This window comes from Gadus macrocephalus, chromosome 22 (assembly GCF_031168955.1).
Source record: "Gadus macrocephalus chromosome 22, ASM3116895v1".
NCBI classification, from domain to species: domain Eukaryota; kingdom Metazoa; phylum Chordata; class Actinopteri; order Gadiformes; family Gadidae; genus Gadus; species Gadus macrocephalus.
Genome location: NC_082403.1, coordinates 2,459,789 through 2,479,309, shown reverse-complemented (window position 1 = coordinate 2,479,309; position 19,521 = coordinate 2,459,789). Strand labels below are relative to the sequence as shown.

The 19,521-nt window shown below is 42.6% G+C and overlaps 1 protein-coding gene and 1 pseudogene across 1 annotated transcript in view; one reads left to right on the top strand and one right to left on the bottom strand.

Annotated features, from left to right (window-relative positions):
• The window catches only part of LOC132451379 (uncharacterized), a 291,272-nt gene that overhangs the window by 130,385 nt on the left and 141,366 nt on the right, over positions 1-19,521 (top strand).
• LOC132451399 (class I histocompatibility antigen, F10 alpha chain-like) overlaps positions 1-19,521 on the bottom strand; it is a 108,732-nt pseudogene that overhangs the window by 85,841 nt on the left and 3,370 nt on the right.

The following is a 19,521-nucleotide window of genomic DNA, read 5'->3' as shown; positions in this document are numbered from 1 at the left end:
ATCCAGGTGTTACTGTCACCGCTGCGAAAAGAAAAAAAGTTGTTCAAACCGTTCAAACCCAGCTCACTACACTATTTAATCAACCCCTACACCTGTCTGGGAATTCAGAACGGGCAAATGCCATCACCAGGTCTATTGGTGTTTTCATTGCCTCCTTCTGCACACAATGTTGACAAGTTAATCTTCCTAAAAAAAACAAACTGAAAGTTGAATGAAGCTGAAACTGTTTACGTTATTATTACTGTTATAATTTGAGCATTATTTGAAGTTTGAAGCAGTATTTTCTTTTTTTTATAAAATACATAAGCTGTAATTTAAGTTAAGGCTGCAGTTGCACTTTTATTTAATGATTGATATTTATATTTATGAGAACTTCAGAGCTTTAGAGAGCTGCAGGAATATTTTCTTTAAACCCTTAAAGTTTACATACTCTTGGTTACATACCAGCTTAAAGAGCCTAGACTGAGCATTAACACTGGATTTTTTTTCCATTAATTTTATGTTAGGGTTATTGGAGAATTGCAGCAGTACATTTTTTATATTTGTTACACATTTTATTTGTATGTTTCATACTGACAGCTAAAACTGTTGTGTTGAATTCGTTACTAATTAAACTTAAACAGAACGAACAAAACGTTCGTTCTGTCAAGCAATCAGTTTTTTCACCATAACTATAAACCGAACCGTCCTGTACCGTACCGTGACTTCAAAACCGAGGTACGTACCGAACCGTGACTGTTGTGTACCGTTACACCCCTACAATATATAATAACATAAAAATAAACAAAATAGCATAATGAATGCGATTTGACTGCACTCCAACAAACATAAACATATGTGATATTTATCAAATTTCATCAAAACTAAAATATGTTGTTTCACCCTGGTTACACTCTGGTGACTTGAGTCGTTTTGACTGGGTTCCAGCAGGAGTACATTGATCGGGCTCCGCTCGCAGCTTCACCATAGCCCATAAGGTGAAGCCTAGACGGCGTAGCCTACATGGAATAGAACGATAGTTGTAGGTGTAGCCGTCTAGTTTCCCACCTGCTGTACCCTCCAAATGCTGAAAGAAAAGCGTGGAGGATGAGCGACGGTATACACCGCGTTATATAGACACGATACCGTGGGAAATGTGGGCGGTGCCCACGCTGATAGGTGCATAGTTTGAATTTTCAGCGGACAGGACAAGCCCAATCATAGAACTAGAGTTATAATAACATAACTATCGTTTTCCACAGCCAACACCCAGCATGTGACCCAGGCAGCTAATCAGGTTGCCCAGGCCTGTCTCCAAACCAGTCAGATGAGTCCCCTTAATCACCCGGCAGCCATCTTGGTTCTACACTCTAGCGGGTGGGGAATTGAATGAGGATTTATACATTATATTATTTGATCTGCTGAGAGATTATATATTTTTTCAAGATGTTAAAGCTATTTACATTTAGTATACTTGTGTTCACATTATATACATGATCAAATACTGAATAAATGAAAAGCTGAATACCTATCTAAATAACCTAATATCATAAATGCAGTTAATAAATGTTTTTGTGAATGTATATGTATCACATGGCTTCTCAGTTTTTCATAACTTAATATAATAATTTATTATTAATTTCCGTATTTTTTATACTATTTCATATTATTTGAAAATAAATTCGTTTATATTTGTCAATTTAATCCTAAGGATTGACCTAAATCCAATCATCTTATAATCATGAACCTAACCTCTAAACAAAGTATGTAAACTCTAAATTAAGTATGTAAACCTAACCTAATGATAGGTATATTAAATGTATGTAGGCAAAACTATTTTTATGTATTTTATTGACCCAAGTACATATGATCCAATTCCCTGAAAAACAAAGAATATGCAACAAACAGCATTAAGGCTAAAGCACCATAGCTTAACTGTTGGTGCCTATGTAGTATGCAATTCTCTAACTAGCAGAACTCTAAAATAATCTGTTTTAAGGAAACACATTCAATTTATCGATTATTGAATTCAAACTTGACAGAATCTCACCATCCAAAATCTTGATTCAGTATCTTTGAACATTATTTTAAACATAAAATAGTATTAAACAATATAACATAATTAAAAGGTTATAATGTGAAGCGGCGGGAACACAAACAAAATAACCATCATTGCAAGGTGGTGTTGCCATTGTTTCTAAGCGTCAGTGAAATATTGTTTGCAGGTTTAAGCCAGTGAGTTAATCAAAATCTATCACAAAAAAAGATTTAGTCCTAAACTTCTTACAGATTAATTGTTGCTATCAAAATAAAGTTACCTATGAATGTTATTGTAATTTAGCAAATATAGCATCTTTAGTTAGCTGAAGCCCCAAGCCTGTTTGTAAGGATTATAAATGAACTGCGATCCACTCCATCCTGGTTTAGGAAGCTGAACATGAGAAGCCTCTTCATGATTCAACTTTAAACCTAAACAGCAAGAAAGCACAAGTCAGCATTAAACATTAAACACTTATCACTGTGAGGATTTACTTTATTAATATATTACTTTGATGAAGTACTGGTAACATATTACTTTTAATCCATTACTGTGATGAAGAACTGTTAAAATATGACTAAATGTATTTCTGTGATGGATTGTTAATACTTAAGTAATATTAAGTATTACCATTACTGTGATAAGTAGGCTGCTAATAAATATAACTGTGAACATATGAATAAGTATTGTAAAGTGGTAAGGTACTGACTGTGATCAGAGGGTCGTCCTCAGGAGCCGGATTCTGCCCCTCAGTGTTCACAGAGCTGGTGTCAGTATAACCTGGGATATAGCAGATTGGGAGGAGGTGAAGTCATGACTGAGCTAGATATATCGAGATCTACAGAGCTTGTGGCAACCCGGCCCGGGCCAATTAAGGAAATGCAGAGCACCTGAGGAACAGGTGGAGAAGCAGGGCTTCAACAGCCCTGCTTCTCCACTCATTCAGGACTATCCCAGCCCTGGAGCTCCTGTACGGGGAGACCGGTCCTCGTAGGTGACGGGATTCCTCCCACGAGGGAGGGGACGGTCGATTCCTCCCACGTTATTGCGTTGTTGTATTATTTTTCCATATGAGACTTTGTTTAATTTAGGATTAAACATGCCTTTTTGTTTTTTTGCCAGCTATGTTGTGTCCTGGTTGGGGAGGAGGTGGTTCACTCTAGGAGGTGGGCAACCTGCATTGTCCAGTGAGCAAGATGTATCAAGATCTATAGAGCTGTATAGTCCAGTGAGCTGGATGTATCTAGATCTATAGAGCTGTATAGTCCAGTGAGCTGGATGTATCTAGATCTATAGAGCTGTATAGTCCAGTGAGCTAGATGTGTCTAGATCTATAGAGCTGTATAGTCCAGTGAGCTAGATGTGTCTAGATCTATAGAGCTGTATAGTCCAGTGAGCTGGATGTATCTAGATCTATAGAGCTGTATAGTCCAGTGAGCTAGATGTATCAAGATCTATAGAGCTGTATAGTCCAGTGAGCTGGATGTATCTAGATCTATAGAGCTGTATAGTCCAGTGAGCTAGATGTATCTAGATCTATAGAGCTGTATAGTCCAGTGAGCTAGATGTATCTAGATCTACAGAGCTGCATAGTCCAGTGAGCTAGATGTATCTAGATCTATAGAGCTGTATAGTCCAGTGAGCTAGATGTATCTAGATCTATAGAGCTGTATAGTCCAGTGAGCTAGATGTATCTAGATCTATAGAGCTGTATAGTCCAGTGAGCTAGATGTTTCTAGATCTATAGAGCTGTATAGTCCAGTGAGCTAGATGTATCTAGATCTATGGAGCTGTATAGTCCAGTGAGCTAGAAGTATCTAGATCTATAGAGCTGTATAGTCCAGTGAGCTAGATGTATCTAGATCTACAGAGCTGTAAAGTCCATTGACCTAGATATTTCGAGATCTATTTAGTCCAGTGAACTAGATGCATCTAGATCTACAGAGCTGTATCGTCAAGTGAGCTAGATGTTTCTACATCTGTATAGACAGTGAGCTAGTTGTTTCTAGATCTACAGAGCTGTATAGACTGTGAGCTAGACAAGTCACAAAGGTCTCGATTGGTAGTGGTGTTGATCATAAGAGCAGAACTGCAGTAAAAAATCATTTTACTCACCATCTAGTTTGTGATTCTTCTCTGAATCTAAGGATCAAGAGAAATGATTAGTGTTGTAACAGTGGTGGATATCCTCATGTTATTATACATTGATATTCTTAATGCCACAACATCTCATTGGAGAAGGTTAATCATTCAGAGGTGGAGAGGTTTCTACCACCAGACCACCAGTGTGTGAAGAAAACCAATCAGAGTCTAGGAAGGGGACAGGAAGTAGAAGCAGGTGGAGATCAGGTCTCAGTCCTCTTGGAGAGTTTGATCCACTCACCGTTCCTCTTCTTGTACAGAAGGACTCCAACAACAACAGCAGCAGCAGCGAGGAGGAGAACAAGCAACCCAATGATGATGGGGATGGTGAGGCCACTCTGATCCTCTGAAGGTAAATCCAGAAAATAAAATCAGGTGTGTAATAATAGATGATGGACAGAGACCCTCCCCCATCCATCCCTCCATCATTGAACCACATGTCAACGTCACGTGATGCTACACACACGACTAACACAACGTCAGTGTAACTATTCCTCTAGAATCTGTTCTGGAGCTCAGGGTCACTCTGGGACTGATCTGAGCCTAGCCCTATTCATAGAACTCATTTACCCACAATCCACCCTGTTCTGCTGCAGTGAGCTACTCCTGAGAGCTGGGTGTTTACCCAGTAGCTTCACCAGTGTCCAGTAGGGATGGGAAAAATGATTATCTTCCGGGAATCAGTTATTTCAGTACAGTTCACTTTAATGATTAGTTTGTTTGATTTGTTCGTTACGTCAGATTACGTCATTTGACAGGGAATCTGGGAGACATGACCCAAGATACGTCAGACAGAGAAAGCGCGCAAATTCGACGGTACCACCTTGTCATTTGTTTACCCAGGTGCCATGGCAACACCATTGCTACTGCTATTGGCTGAATCTTTGAGAACGTTGTAGACTCAATCAATATAAGATCGCGGGGAGACGAAGCTCTGTTCGTTTGTATATTTTATTTACGTGACCATATTTTTGTTTTATGTTAAAAAAAAAAGAATCAAAGAACCAGTTATCTTGTATTTGGGGAACCAGTTCTTGTTGTTCACCTTCGGGATTCGTGACCAACACATCCCTAGTGTCCAGGTACACCTGGCAGTGGCTGTGATGAGGTCAGGTGGAGGTGGTGAGACATGTGTTCCCCACCTCCATCCCCTCCAACACCAGTCTTACCCCAGTTGGTCCTGATGAGGGCGGGGTCCAGGGGGGTGGAGATGTCCTCGATGCCTTTCAGCTGGACCACACACTCGTACCTCCCCCAGTCCTCCTGTGGGACGGCCTTGAGGTTGAGGTCCACGCTGACCTGGAAGGTCCCGTCGTGGTTGGGGAGGACCTCCCCGGGGTCCACCTGCTCATGGAGCTCCTGGCCGTCTCTCCTCCAGAACACCACCACCCTGTCAGGGTAGAAGCCTGTAGCATGGCACACCACTGGGGAGGAGGGGCTCCTCTGGAGCAGAGACACCCGCGGACGCTCTGGAGAGAGAGAGAGAGAGAGAGAGAGAGAGAGAGAGAGAGAGAGAGAGAGAGAGAGGGGGGGGGAGGGGAGAGAGAGAGAGATTTTTGAACACTTTTTTTTAAATTACTTGTCATGTAATATATTCCATATTCTTCCATAAAGCACTGAGTTAGGACTTAAGGTGCGAACACACCAAGCGCGTACCTCGCGTACCATGTACGCGCGTAACGCAGCTAAAATGTTGCTTGACCATTTTGTGTCAAAAATGGTCCTACGTACGCAGCTACGCGCCTGTGGCTGCGCTGGATTTAGGAGTCCGAGGAAGGAAACCCAAACGCCGCAGTGTTCGGGTGGATGATAGAGCTTGGATCGGGTTAGATTAAATAATCTCGGATATAAATAACAATAATCGGGTTAAATAACTTCACATGGTGTGTCTGGTGTGTTTCCAGCATTCGTAGTGTTGATCAGCAGAGAAATAGTCCGATAGGTAGGGGGGGAAGAGAAAGGGGTAGGGGAAAGGGAGGGATAGAGAGGGGGGCAGGGATAGAGAGGGGGGAGGGAGAGATAGTGATGGGGGGGAGAGAGATAATGGGGGACAGAGAGAGGAGGCAGAGAGAGAGAGAGGGGGGAGGGAGAAAGGGAGAGGGGAGGGGGGAAAGGGAGAGAGAGAGGGGGGAGGGAGGGAGAGAGGGAACAGGGACTCAGAGACATGAGTCTGTCAACGCCCAGCAGGTCATGTGACTCTACCTGTTCTCTGCAGAGTGCTCTTCCCATAGGACAGGTACTTCTTCAGCCAATGAACACACTGCTTGGTGTAGTAGTGCTTCTGCTGTTCATTATAACCTCTGTCCTCATCCCATCTCCGTTTGGTGCTGACAGCCTGAGCTACTGGAGCGACCCAGGTCATGTGCTCCAGGTCCAACGCTATGAAGTCCTCTCCATCATAACCATGCCAGTCATAACCATCAGTAGAATCATCATCATCATCCCACTCACAACCATACATCTCCTGATATATGTGGATACCTGAGAGAGAGAGAGAGAGAGAGAGAGAGAGAGAGAGAGAGAGAGAGAGAGATTCATTAACATTAAATACACACAGACGCCACAACACAAACCATATGAGCATTACTATAAGATAACTCATTATGATCAATAAATGAACCACAGAGAATAAGAGCAGCCAGAGTCTTTGGACGGATGTGCCTCTGCCTCAGGTGACCCGCGGGCCGTTTGACACGGAGCCTCTTCAGAACACACCCCTACACTACCCTACACACAAATACTACTACACTGAGTACTGCTACACTGAGTACTACTACACTGAGTACTGCTACACCGAGTACTGCTACACCGAGTACTGCTACACCGAGTACTGCTACACCGAGTACTGCTACACCGAGTACTGCTACACCGAGTACTGCTACACCGAGTACTGCTACACCGAGCACTGCTACACCGAGCACTGCTACACCGAGTACTGCTACACCGAGTACTGCTACACCGAGTACTGCTACACCGAGTACTGCTACACCGAGTACTGCTACACCGAGTACTGCTACACCGAGTACTGCTACACCGAGTACTGCTACACCGAGTACTGCTACACTGAGTACTACTACACTGAGTACTGCTACACCGAGTACTGCTACACAGAGTACTGCTACACTGAGTACTGCTACTCTAATTATTATATATTATACACTGTATTCAGTGTAGCAGTACTCAGTGTTCACCGTGAGTTCGGCCTGGGTGGAGCCACCACCACCACGTACGTGTGTGTGTGTGTGTGTGTGTGTGTGTGTGTGTGTGTGTGTGTGTGTGTGTGTGTGTGTGTGTGTGTGTGTGTGTGTGTGTGTGTGTGTGTGTTTAGGAGTATGGTGAATCTTTATCCTGGGGTTGAATGATGGATATCTCCATGTGAGAGGTCAGACAGTAGATATAAACTTACCTCCTGTCTGGTTAAAGCGCTTCTTCACATTCACAATGCTGACTTTGAAGCTCTGCTGGGAACCCAGAGAGAGTTCATTGCTCCTCTCCAGGTAGTCGGGGTGATTTCTGATGACCTGCTCCATCCAGTCCTGTTTGGGTACGGCTCTCTTACTGTTGATGTCATAGTGAAGCATCTGAACTCCATCCACCATCCCAACAGCAACAAACTCTGGGAAGGTTGTGAGTCCAGACGACGCCGTGTAGAAATACTGCAGAGAGTGAAGCACTGTAGACAGACAGACAGACAGGTTAATACAGTACATCACTGCAGACAGACAGACAGGTTAATACGGTACAGCACTGTAGACAGACAGACAGACATGTTAATACGGTACATCACTGTAGACAGACAGACAGACAGACAGGTTAATACGGTACATCACTGTAGACAGACAGACAGACAGGTTATTACGGTACATCACTGTAGACAGAGAGACAGACAGACAGGTTATTACGGTACATCACTGTAGACAGACAGACAGACAGGTTAATATGGTACATCACTGTAGACAGACAGACAGACAGGTTAATACGGTACATCACTGTAGACAGACAGACAGACAGACAGGTTAATACGGTACATCACTGTAGACAGACAGACAGACAGGTTAATACGGTACATCACTGTAGACAGACAGACAGGTTAATACGGTACATCACTGTAGACAGACAGACAGACAGGTTAATACTGTACATCACTGTAGACAGACAGACAGGTTAATACGGTACATCACTGTAGACAGACAGACAGACAGACAGGTTAATACGGTACATCACTGTAGACAGACAGACAGACAGGTTAATACTGTACATCACTGTAGACAGACAGACAGGTTAATACGGTACATCACTGTAGACAGACAGACAGACAGGTTAATACGGTACATCACTATAGACAGACAGACAGACTGGTTAATACGGTACATCACTGTAGACAGACAGACAGACAGGTTAATACGGTACATCACTGTAGACAGACAGACAGGTTAATACGGTACATCACTATAGACAGACAGACAGACTGGTTAATACGGTACATCACTGTAGACAGACAGACAGACAGGTTAATACGGTACATCACTGTAGACAGACAGACAGGTTAATACGGTACATCACTGTAGACAGACAGACAGACAGGTTAATACTGTACATCACTGTAGACAGACAGACAGGTTAATACGGTACATCACTGTAGACAGACAGACAGACAGACAGGTTAATACGGTACATCACTGTAGACAGACAGACAGACAGGTTAATACTGTACATCACTGTAGACAGACAGACAGGTTAATACGGTACATCACTGTAGACAGACAGACAGACAGGTTAATACGGTACATCACTATAGACAGACAGACAGACTGGTTAATACGGTACATCACTGTAGACAGACAGACAGACAGGTTAATACGGTACATCACTGTAGACAGACAGACAGGTTAATACGGTACATCACTGTAGACAGACAGACAGGTTAATACGGTACATCACTCTAGACAGACAGACAGACAGGTTAATACGGTACATCACTGTAGACAGACAGACAGACAGGTTAATACGGTACATCACTGTAGACAGACAGACAGACAGGTTAATACGGTACATCACTGTAGACAAACAGACAGGTTAATACGGTACATCACTGTAGACAGACAGACAGACAGGTTAATACAGTACATCACTGCAGACAGACAGACAGGTTAATACGGTACATCACTGTAGACAGACAGACAGACAGGTTAATACGGTACATCACTGTAGACAGACAGACAGGTTAATACGGTACATCACTGTAGACAGACAGACAGGTTAATACGGTACATCACTGTAGACAGACAGACAGACAGGTTAATACGGTACAGCACTGTAGACAGACAGACAGACAGGTTAATACGGTACATCACTGTAGACAGACAGACAGACAGACAGGTTAATACGGTACATCACTGTAGACAGACAGACAGACAGGTTATTACGGTACATCACTGTAGACAGAGAGACAGACAGACAGGTTATTACGGTACATCACTGTAGACAGACAGACAGACAGGTTAATATGGTACATCACTGTAGACAGACAGACAGACAGGTTAATACGGTACATCACTGTAGACAGACAGACAGACAGGTTAATACGGTACATCACTGTAGACAGACAGACAGACAGGTTAATACGGTACATCACTGTAGACAGACAGACAGGTTAATACGGTACATCACTGTAGACAGACAGACAGACAGGTTAATACTGTACATCACTGTAGACAGACAGACAGGTTAATACGGTACATCACTGTAGACAGACAGACAGACAGACAGGTTAATACGGTACATCACTGTAGACAGACAGACAGACAGGTTAATACTGTACATCACTGTAGACAGACAGACAGGTTAATACGGTACATCACTGTAGACAGACAGACAGACAGGTTAATACGGTACATCACTATAGACAGACAGACAGACTGGTTAATACGGTACATCACTGTAGACAGACAGACAGACAGGTTAATACGGTACATCACTGTAGACAGACAGACAGGTTAATACGGTACATCACTGTAGACAGACAGACAGGTTAATACGGTACATCACTGTAGACAGACAGACAGACAGGTTAATACGGTACATCACTCTAGACAGACAGACAGACAGGTTAATACGGTACATCACTGTAGACAGACAGACAGACAGGTTAATACGGTACATCACTGTAGACAGACAGACAGACAGGTTAATACGGTACATCACTGTAGACAGACAGACAGGTTAATACGGTACATCACTGTAGACAGACAGACAGGTTAATACGGTACATCACTGTAGACAGACAGACAGGTTAATACGGTACATCACTGTAGACAGACAGACAGACAGGTTAATACGGTACATCACTGTAGACAGACAGACAGACAGGTTAACACGGTACATCACTGTAGACAGACAGACAGACAGGTTAATACGGTACATCACTGTAGACAGACAGACAGACAGGTTATTACGGTACATCACTGTAGACAGACAGACAGACAGGTTAATACGGTACATCACTGTAGACAGACAGACAGGTTAATACGGTACATCACTGTAGACAGACAGACAGACAGGTTAATACTGTACATCACTGTAGACAGACAGACAGGTTAATACGGTACATCACTGTAGACAGACAGACAGACAGACAGGTTAATACGGTACATCACTGTAGACAGACAGACAGACAGGTTAATACTGTACATCACTGTAGACAGACAGACAGGTTAATACGGTACATCACTGTAGACAGACAGACAGACAGGTTAATACGGTACATCACTATAGACAGACAGACAGACTGGTTAATACGGTACATCACTGTAGACAGACAGACAGACAGGTTAATACGGTACATCACTGTAGACAGACAGACAGGTTAATACGGTACATCACTGTAGACAGACAGACAGGTTAATACGGTACATCACTGTAGACAGACAGACAGACAGGTTAATACGGTACATCACTCTAGACAGACAGACAGACAGGTTAATACGGTACATCACTGTAGACAGACAGACAGACAGGTTAATACGGTACATCACTGTAGACAGACAGACAGACAGGTTAATACGGTACATCACTGTAGACAGACAGACAGGTTAATACGGTACATCACTGTAGACAGACAGACAGGTTAATACGGTACATCACTGTAGACAGACAGACAGGTTAATACGGTACATCACTGTAGACAGACAGACAGACAGGTTAATACGGTACATCACTGTAGACAGACAGACAGACAGGTTAACACGGTACATCACTGTAGACAGACAGACAGACAGGTTAATACGGTACATCACTGTAGACAGACAGACAGACAGGTTATTACGGTACATCACTGTAGACAGACAGACAGACAGGTTAATACGGTACATCACTGTAGACAGACAGACAGACAGGTTAATACGGTACATCACTGTAGACAGACAGACAGACAGGTTAATACGGTACATCACTGTAGACAGACAGACAGACAGGTTAATACTGTACATCACTGTAGATTTAATATATTGATAGCAATGATAATAATTATATTATTGTGTGTCTGCGCGTGCGTGATGACTCTCCAAGAAAGTCGAACAGTAAATACCGGTAATAAGATATCTCTGAGCGTTAATATAATAATTAGGATTAAAAGTAGATTTAAAGTAGACTTCGGATTCCCTCCAAACTGAAGTTGAATGTTTGACTCTGATAATAGATTCAGATTCAGATTCAGATTCAGCTTTATTGGCCAGGTTTGCGAACAAACAAGGAATTTGACTTCGGTTCCTTTGCTCTCTATGTACAACACTCAACATTTAACCTATTGTTAATATATAAAAAAGAAAAAACACAAAACAGAAAACCGTACAAAAAAATAAATAATAATAAATATAAATAAACGGTTAAGTATACAGAATAACAATACAATAAATAATAATAATTATAATAATATAATAAAATAGAGGGTGGGGGCTAATTCTGAGCGTTCAACAGAGAGACTGCTTGGGGAAAGAAGCTGACTTTGTGTCGGCTGGTTTTGGCAAACAGTGCCCTGTATCGCCTGCCCGAGGGAATATTCTTATATTAGTTTAAATATTCACAGTAAAATATTATCATGTTGTGGATTAATTTAGTGAGGATAATCAAGTGCTTTTCAACCAAATTAGGGAATCTAAGCCCCTCAGGTATCACAAACAAACGTTTCGGAAAGAGAGTTTTGAAAGGAGAGACTTTACTCATTCTTACCTGAGGACACACCGTGACCAAAGACCAACAGCAGCAGCCCTATTAGCGCCTTCATATCGATGTATTCAGAACAGCTCGATGAGATTATCCACAGAGACGTGACTCCAACTCCAACTTCAGACGGACTGACCAGGATATACCTGCGAACAAGAGACGGTTGGACAGGAAGGGGACACTCTGGACCAATAGGAATTAAATTCTACTGCGACGTCATTGGTCTCCAGGAGAACGGCAATATGCACTGTGGCACGCACACGGTTTGCATGCGTTACTTCGAAGGCAAACAAAATCTAAAATACAAGAAAAACACAAAAACCTACATTCAACCAGTGGGGTACCCTCATATGACCCCTGACTCTCTGAGAAGGTATCTCCAGGTACCCCCTCCATGCCAGGGCGCCCTGAATTTATGTCTATTAACAACTCCTCCACCGGGGTCAAGACAATTTGAGGGCCAGATCCAGTCTGCCGACTGTCGGCCTTTTCACGATTGGCTTAAAAAAAAAGGGCTTATTTAAATTTATACCAATAGGATGGTGGGAAAAGCTTACCTGTTTGTATTTTTTTTTAAGTAATGTTAACTTGATCCGCTGACCGCTTGGGAGCCATATTGCTTTAGAAGAAAAGGGTTATGTGGTAGGAACGTTAAGAATGCTTAACTGAGATATAAATAAATTCATTGCTCAAATATTAAGGATCATGTTTTGGACATAGGCTAACTAACGCATCTCTGGGTTCTCTGGGTTGCAGAGGCTCCCTTTTCTTGTGATAATGTCCTTTTTTATCAGTGGGGTATTCCACGAACTGAGGTTTAACAATAAATAAACTAAAGGTGAACCTGGAGTTCCATTTTATTGAAATAAGCGGCCCGTTTCGCAATTTCGATCAGGGTTATGATCCATACATCACGTCTTTATAGGTTTGGCGTGTACGCGCACAATCCTGTGTTAACCAACCCCGTGTTGATTGAACTAATAATGCATAACCCGTGCGGTGGAACCGACAGCTCTGGTTTAGTTAGCACAGGGTCAGCCAAGCTAGAGTTCAGTGTTAACTCTGTGTTTGTTAAACCTCCGTTCGTGGAATACCCCACTGATAAAAAAGGACATTATCACAAGAAAAGGACATTATCACACGAAAAGGGAACGCTTAAGCCTCTGCAACCCAGAGAACCAAAGCCTGGCAGCGGATCGCTGACCGCGTAAATGGTTAGTTACATGTCAAAAACATGATCCTTAATATGACGCGCACAACTCTGTGTTAACCAACCCCATATCACAACATCCCCTCTGTTCAACGAGAGAATCAGGAAAATGTATAACACTGTGTTAACAATTTTAAAAAGTAACTAGATTCAGTGCTTATTAAAAACAGTAAGCATTAACATATCATGAGAGTGAACGGAGATATCTACTTCTGGGCCCCTTGAATCGAGGGACCCGTCAACAGCCCGCTTAAACAGCTGCAATACCAGGCTTGGCCGCTGAGCACTGGTGGATTGCGGAAGTATGCACTGTTCCTCGGGGCTTGGTACTTCATGGTACTTCCAGAGAATGTCTAATATGAGGAGAACTGGCACTCGCGTATGGAAGCATATATGTAGCAAAATTCAAATGGCAATGCAATTTGGAATTACATTATGCATTTGACAATGCATTATGCAATTTTATAATGTAATTTGTAAATACGTTATTCAAAGTGTATTTTAAAATGCAAAGTGACAATGCAATCCTCAATTAAATTTGCAAAAGTTCTAACAATACAAATAGAATAACATTTTGTCAAATTCTTTGAGTTCCTTTATACAAATTGAAAAGCTATAGCGTCCCCGTGATTGCAATCCACTTCGCCACGCTCCGTGTGTTGCGATATTCAAATGACATTTCAATCCGCAAAACGGAATCCAAAACGGAATCCAAAGAGGGAATCCAAAGAGGAATCCAAAAAGTCAATATGCAAAGTGGCAAACGTATCAGCCACCAGCGGGAACTACGTCACTTTCTATTGTGTCACTGTTTTATGTGTGGGGGGAGGGAGTTCCAGAGCCTGGGTGCTGAACAGCTGAATGACCGGGCACCCATTCGTAATGAGTCGTGATGTGGGGATACATAGTAGTCCAGCAGAGGTTGACCGGAGGGAGCGGGAGGGAGTGTATTCTTGGAGGAGGTCCCAGAGGTAACTGGGGGCTAGGTTCTGGAGAGCTTTGTAGGTGAGGAGTGGGTGGAGACGGTGGGTCTCCCGACCCTATGTTTCGCACCCAGTGCCTGTAGCACTTTGGAAATCTTTGTGTTTACCACACTGGCATCAAAACGTACCCGTGAGGATAAGTCGTCTATCCTATCTCCCAGAACACGCACTCTATCTACTGCATCTGTGTCTTCAACACGATTGTTCTCCACATCATTGGCCAAACTTCGGAGCGTATCAATAATCTCCATTGGTGACCAATGTGGACCTGACACATACGAACTAGAAGTGAACAAGGAAATTACGAGCAAGTGACGTAGTTCCCGCCCAGACGCTGATTGGCTGATACGTTTGCCACTTTGCATATTGACTTTTTGGATTCCTCTTTGGATTCCCTCTTTGGATTCCGTTTTGGATTCCGTTTTGCGGATTGAAATGTCATTTGAATATCGCAACACACGGAGCGTGGCGAAGTGGATTGCAATCACGGGGACGCTATAGCTTTTCAATTTGTATAAAGGAACTCAAAGAATTGGACAAAATGTTATTCTATTTGTATTGTTAGAACTTTTGCAAATTTAATTGAGGATTGCATTGTCACTTTGCATTTTAAAATACACTTTGAATAACGTATTTACAAATTACATTATAAAATTGCATAATGCATTGTCAAATGCATAATGTAATTCCAAATTGCATTGCCATTTGAATTTTGCTACATATATGCTTCCATACTCGCGGGTTAGTTCCGGTTTTCTGGACTGGTTGCAGTAATAATCTTTGACCACGCGGGGCGCTCGTAGGCGAGTCCAGAATGAATGGGAGCCAACGGGGTTTTATCCTCAGAATCCACTTTTCTCACGATGTAATTTTTTGTCAAGTAATTTGAAAGTTTCTATCAAAGGGTGGGGCTAAGATAATAAACTCAGCTGAATATTGCATTTTTTAAGGTCACGTATCTGTTCTAAAAAGGCGTTAAAAACATGCGATGACGTCACACACTGTAATACTGTCAGAGGTACTGCTTTACGGCAGTTTCTAAAGCACTTCCCTTTTCCCGCAACGATTATGAGCCATTTCTTTCTCCTAAAATAGAAACCTGGATTAGAATCATAATTTTAAAACTGCATCAATTTAGTTTACATCAGTAAACAATCTGCTAGAGAGCAGTGTTCTGTTGTTCTCCTCATGCCTCTTCCTTTCTTGATCTCTACAGTCGGACCTTGATGCTGTGACAACGGACAAGTCTTCTTCCTCTGTCCTTTTCCCCTGCCTCTGTTCAGTATGTTCAGTGTTGTTAAATCATTTCTCTTTTTTTTTTTTATTAGTTACTGTTCTTATTGTGTTCTTGTTAGTGTGATGTTTGAATAAACTTGCCTGTTGCAATGTTGGTATAATGTTTGTATAATTACTGTTATACAACTGTTACTGTTTCAATGTGACCCAGACCATATTTCTCATTTAACAAACGTGTAGCTTATAATGTGTTGCATGGCAGAGCAATTATATTCAATGGCTTAAAACAAACCCATCTGTAAAGATCAGTGAATGCATAGAAATCAATGACAAGTGGTGTAGATGGTTTTCCCTCTGTGCAAGGTCATTAGCCCAAGTCCTACAAAAAAATAACGACTGTAATGTTGAAGTTGTTAAGTCGTTAACTAACCATTTGTATGGAACAATCGGTTAAGGTAAGTTAAGTGCTTGAGTCTCGACACTTTAGAGAATGTCTAGCGCGCAACTTGAATAAGCCATGTGCGATATTACCCGGGCTCCAGCGCCACTTTCCTTACCAGGTGAAGCCTCAGGTAGCCTAGGACCATTCATACAGGAGCAAGCAAGAACGTTACCCTTTTCTGTCCTTGGGAAACGAAAAGACGGACAATCCGTTTCCACTGTAAGTGCAGTTTATCATTGCACATTTACGAGGCATTTCTTTTTTAAACTATCTTTATTTTCGAAAAATAGACAATGACAGATTAAATGATATTGAGCGGGATATTGACTGTATTATTTAAGGTGGTCATACCGTACCTACCATGTATATAACACATTGAACATTGAACACAAGAAATTGAAGAAATTCCATTTATGCCCATGTACTGTCACCATACCTTTTTTGACTAATGTACGGCCAACAATGTTTCTAATGTGAAGCTTCAGCTTGACGCTCCGTTTTCCCTTCGTCGCATACCTCATCCACTATCCACGATAATAATCCACCGGACCACGACGTGATGTTTTTAAAGGGTTTACTTGTCCAACGCAAAATACAAAAAACAATCCTTTTCCACAATGAGGTTCTTATTAGAGGTACGAGAACGAGAGAGAAATTGAGAGAGGTTATCTAAAAAATAAAAGGGCCTACAGGAAAATATAAATACAGTACGCAAAAATTGAGTTAACACGTTTCTGAATGCTCTTCAGCTTCAGATGCCGTCAAGAGGGGTCTCTGGTCGTAATCAGTCGCAAGTCCGTCCCTGACCAATCAGCGTTCATTAGCAGAATGCTAGAGTGTATGGCCAACAACGGCCCAAACTGTAAGAAATTGAAAGGACATAAGTACTCACTCATTTGACTTTTGAACCATAATCTATATTGAACTTGCGGAATCTGCAATAAAATTTGCGATATTTCAACGACAAGCAGGTGAAAGAGGCATAATTAGCCGTTTAGCCCCATAGACTCCCATTCAATCTGGACTCGCCCGCGATCACCCCCAGTGGATGTCTCATGGAACTACAACCAAAATCGGTACAATGGGGCGTATAGGGAGTGCCCAGGCTCTTCGTAGACGGGCTCTGGTACTTCCTCCTTCATCAGCATACCACAAAATGGAGGCGCACTGCACTCTCTTAATTAAAAGGGTGTGGCATATCGACAGTGTGTGTATGAGTATTCGAGTGTGTGTGTGTGTGTGTGTCCTTGTTTGTTTGTGTATGAGTGCTTGTGCGTGTGGGTGTGTGTATATGAGAGCATGTGTGTATGTGTTTGTTTGTTTGTGTATTAGTGCGTGTGTGTGACGTGTGTGGGTGTTTGTGTGCGTGTGTGTGTGTGTGTGCTTGTATTGCTATGTTGATTCAGCATTTTAATGAGCGAGGAGCACATGTCCATCGTTACAACTGCTCGAATCTGCTCCTGCAAGTCTCAGCTGTGGTTTTTTTGCAGGTAGTTTTGCAACACGTCGAGGTGGTAAATGTGTAGCAAAAGGGGTCAAAGGAAGGCCCATTTGGGCAGGCTATCAATAGTAGATTTTTGTCTCTAAACTGCTGGTTTATTTTCTGCTCACTTCCAGATGGTGGTATCCTGCCCCTGCGACGATCACCAGGCTACTTTCAGCTGTCGCGCGGCACATATGACATATGTCTCATAGGTCCCATGAGCTCTACCGGAAGAGGCGTGACTTCGCCACTCTTTATGAAATTTACTTCCGGGACCAGCTGTTAAAAAACGCGGCATTCACTGTTGCGCTCTACAACAGGTTTACATTTCACAGCTTGCACTTTTTAGACAACCTCTAGCCATACGCATAATATTTTGTGATGCTTCACGTCTGGGAGAAAGTTTTTTTTTTTTTCAACGAGCTGCATCCAAAAAATCTAACATCAAACCATCACATCACACCACCATCACTAAGTTACCCCTTTCACTTGCTCCCCTCTAACTATAGGGGTTCTGTGGAGTGCCTTACTGATGACTTCCACAATGCCTTGCCGGCCGCCATAGATTCTGTTGCTCCGCTTGTAATTAAAAAGCGATCAATGAAAAAAACAGCTCCCTCGTTTAATGTAGAAACTCGCACCCTGAAGCAAGGATGCGGAATCCTTGAATGCAAATGGCGCTCGACTAACCTTGAGGTATTTCTCACCTATAAGGTCTGCTCACCTAAAAGGGTGCGCTGACTACCGCCAGGAACGCCTACTTCTCCAGTATCATCAACTTGAATAAAAACAATCCCAAGGTTATATTTTCGACACGGCGAAGAGTCGCACTCAAAACAGTGGGCTCCTCTCTCTTAGCAGGTCAATTCATGGATTTCTTTGAAAACAAGATTACATTGATGAGAGAGAAAATAATGCTTGCCGTGCTTCTTGTCCTCCGCATCTTGCGGGGCAAGGGGGGGTCATGCCCCGTAGGGGAACTCTGAGCCAACTCTCCGGAGTTCAAGACAATCACTCTGGTTGATGCTCCGAGATCGCAGACGAAACCAAAATAAATAGTATTCCAACCAATCACCGACAAGGGGTGTGTGTGGGATTTTTCACTGCATGCATGATCCTTTTTACCGGATGCACGAAACACAGAAGGGAGGGGCGAGCTGGCTCTGGTTGTTTGGGATCTCACTTCAACTACCAACAGAAGTGACGTCCCCCAACATCCCTGATGCAACCTTCAAGGAACTTCTTCCAACTGTGGGGCCTGCAATCCTATCGCTTATGAATCTCTCGCTTTCTACGGGAATTGTTCCCTCTAGTTTCAAGGCTGCGGTGATATGACGGCTACTCAAAACCGCTTGATTCTTACCTCACAGAACACAATTTGTGCTCTATGAGTGTTCAGAATCGAAGCACTACAGACAACGCTTTGGTGTCCCAAAAGGGTCGGTGCTTGATCTATTGGTTTTTGCAATCTACATGCTTCCCTTGGGCGATGTTATCTGCAGCTTTGGAATTAGCTTCCATTGCTATGCGGATGACTCCCAACTCTTTATTCCTGTAGAATCAGGGGACTCAGCACCAGATGCAGAAGGTTGAGTCCTGTCTGGCTGCAGTGAAGAGTTGGATGTCACAGAACTTCCTGCAGCTTAATATTGGGTAGACAGAGCTGATAATTATCGGCCCAAAACGGGTTCAGAGAATATTTGAGACAGTCTCACTATGTTCTGGATGGCTTGGCCATCCCGCAGAGTGCACGTGTTAGAAATCTTGGTGTCATGTTTGACCCTCTGC